Source organism: Triturus cristatus, chromosome 6 (genome assembly GCF_964204655.1).
Source record: "Triturus cristatus chromosome 6, aTriCri1.1, whole genome shotgun sequence".
Lineage (NCBI taxonomy): Eukaryota > Metazoa > Chordata > Amphibia > Caudata > Salamandridae > Triturus > Triturus cristatus.
In genome coordinates, this window is record NC_140589.1 from 327465200 (window position 1) to 327467595 (window position 2396).

At 48.8% G+C, this 2396-nt stretch overlaps 1 non-coding gene across 1 annotated transcript; it reads right to left on the reverse strand.

Moving 5' to 3' along the window:
- Nucleotides 1-1285: 1285 nt before the first annotated feature.
- Nucleotides 1286-1480, reverse strand: LOC146816819 (U2 spliceosomal RNA). Its single transcript, XR_014964952.1, has one exon. It is a non-coding gene; the product is annotated as a U2 spliceosomal RNA (small nuclear RNA).
- Between the last annotated feature and the right edge of the window lie 916 nt (nucleotides 1481-2396).

The following is a 2396-nucleotide window of genomic DNA, read 5'->3' on the forward strand; positions in this document are numbered from 1 at the left end:
ATAAAAAAAAAGAAAAATCTCCAAGTACTACTCAGAACTGCCAGCGATGTAGTTTTCACAATTGATAGAAATCCCTGGTTCTTTCCAAAAAGCTCTCTCTCGAGTGATACAAAGAGAGTAACAGGTCAAAAAAAGGATCACTGCTTCAGTTCCAGAACGGTGAGACCCCCTGACCTCAGCTAAGTATGAAAAGAGCCGAAAACAGCAATATCTGTTCACGGGATTTGAGCCTAAAAGGCTTTCTTTGATAAACACCAAAATCCCTGAAAACCTCAGATTTAAGGAGCCCGTGTGACTGAAATCCTTAGGCGCGTGCCCCCTGACACGGCGCCTGAACCCGGTACTCAACACAGGCACTTCTCACTTACACAGTAGTTTAAGGAAACGCTGGTAATGACACTTGGTGGAAAACTGTGGAGACGTGCCACACCTCGCACACAGTGAAAATGTGCGCAGCACTGAAAAATGCTGAAATCGGAAAACAGTACTTCCGCGGCGTTCACCTTTTTGTGAGACTGAAAGGCAGAATTTTTAAAGAAGCACCTCCGTCACTCCGCCTGCCCCTTAAACTCGTCACATGCTCCTAAACACCACACTCCAGGTCACTGAAATGAACACTTAAAAGCCCGAGTGACAGAGATCCCCTGTAGCCAAAGGCCTATAGATAAGGCTTGGCCGTTCGTGGCCGTTCGGGGACGGGCGGGGCGGGCAAAGAAGGAAAAGGACTCTGTATTTTCCTTCATTGCTCAGAGAAGCCAAGGGCAGTGTCCACTTCTCTGCCTCCCTCCCTCCCTCCCTCCCTCCCTCCCTCTCTCTCTCTCTCTCTCCCTCTCTCTCTCTCTCTCTCTCTCCCTCCCTCCCTCTCTCTCTCTCTCCCTCCCTCCCTCTCTCTCTCCCTCCCTTTCCTTGTCTCTTTCCGTCTCTACCTCGATCCTACTGACTTGCTGGAAAACTTCCTCATTTCGTTCCCCAGTGAAATGGATCCAAAAACGAATGAAACTCTGTTGCTGGAAAAGCAGTCTCCTTCTGACATTTTTCTCTTTCAAAGTGCAGCTCCTGGATGGAGAAGGAAATAAAAATAAAAAAAAGTTCCAGAAAACGTGAAAAATATATAAATAAATAAAGCGCGTTTTCGGCAGATAAATAAAATAAATAAAGCAAGACACGGTGACCAGGGTGGTTTTATTCTCACGCAAACACAGTAGCGCCACTTTAGTGGGTTTGGTAGTGAAGCTCTACTTTCGTTTTCTCATCGATCTTTCAACAGCATTGTTTTCCCCTGGTGTGGAAGTGCACCATTCCTGGAGGTACTGCAATACCAGGTTGATGCGTGGAGTAGACAGAGCAAGCTCCTATTCCATCTCCCTAAAAAATCAATTTAATATATGGTCCCCAGATAGAGAACGTATCAGATATTAAACTGATAAGAACAGATTTGATTTTTTTCTTTGTCTGGGCGTCGTTTCTGGTTCAGATACATCAATCGTCACCTTCCACAACACCCTATTTATTCGTCAGTCGTTGGTAACAAACTTGGCAACAAGTGCGCAAGCTATCCCATTGACCTTTAATCCATGAATGGAAAAGGTCACGTTAGTCAAATACAAACAGTAATTTATTACATTTACTCCACCTGTCTTCATCCCCCCCTCTCCTCACTCCCGTCGCTAAACTGGTTCCTGGATTGAAGGGAAGAAAGAAAAGAAACAGGTTAGTGGCCCCTCCAGGGCCCCCACTCCTGTTAAGGGTTCGGGGACCCCTTTGGGTCTGCTGTCGTCACCGTCGTTGCCTGAGCCTTTCCAGCCCCCCCCCGTGTAAGGGTACAAGGGGAACCCTTTGGGTCCTCAGGTTTCGTCATCACTGTCCCCATCTGATCCGTACAGTGCTGCGTAGTTGCGCAGGAGGCTGTGGATCACCTTACGGCATACCAGGGTCGATGTCCCCTTTTTCCCTACTACCAGGCGGTTTCTGGAAAACAAAAGAACATCTTTAAAACAGCACAGGAGTCTCCAGCAGCCCTGGAGGTCCCCTAGTGCATGTGTCCTTGGGAACAGTCCATACATCAGAGTCTGCAGTGATGCAGGTCGTAGGTATCCAGGCCCTAAGCTCTGTGCCTAGGGCCTTCAGCAGGTTCTGCGCATACATGCACTCCCAGAAGAGATGGTATGTCGTCTCGTCCACGGTGCACCCTCTCGGGCAGGACTTGTATCGGTTGAGTCCCCTTGCGTGCATGAAGGCTTTCACGGGAAGTCCTCCTTGGATGGCCATCCAGGCGATGTCCTTGTACTGGTTCGTCAGGCGCTTGGATGCAACGTTTCCCCACACGTGGTCTGCTGTGGCTGAGGGGAGGGCGCCTATCGGCTCACTGATGTCCCTTGCACGTATCTGGCATTGGA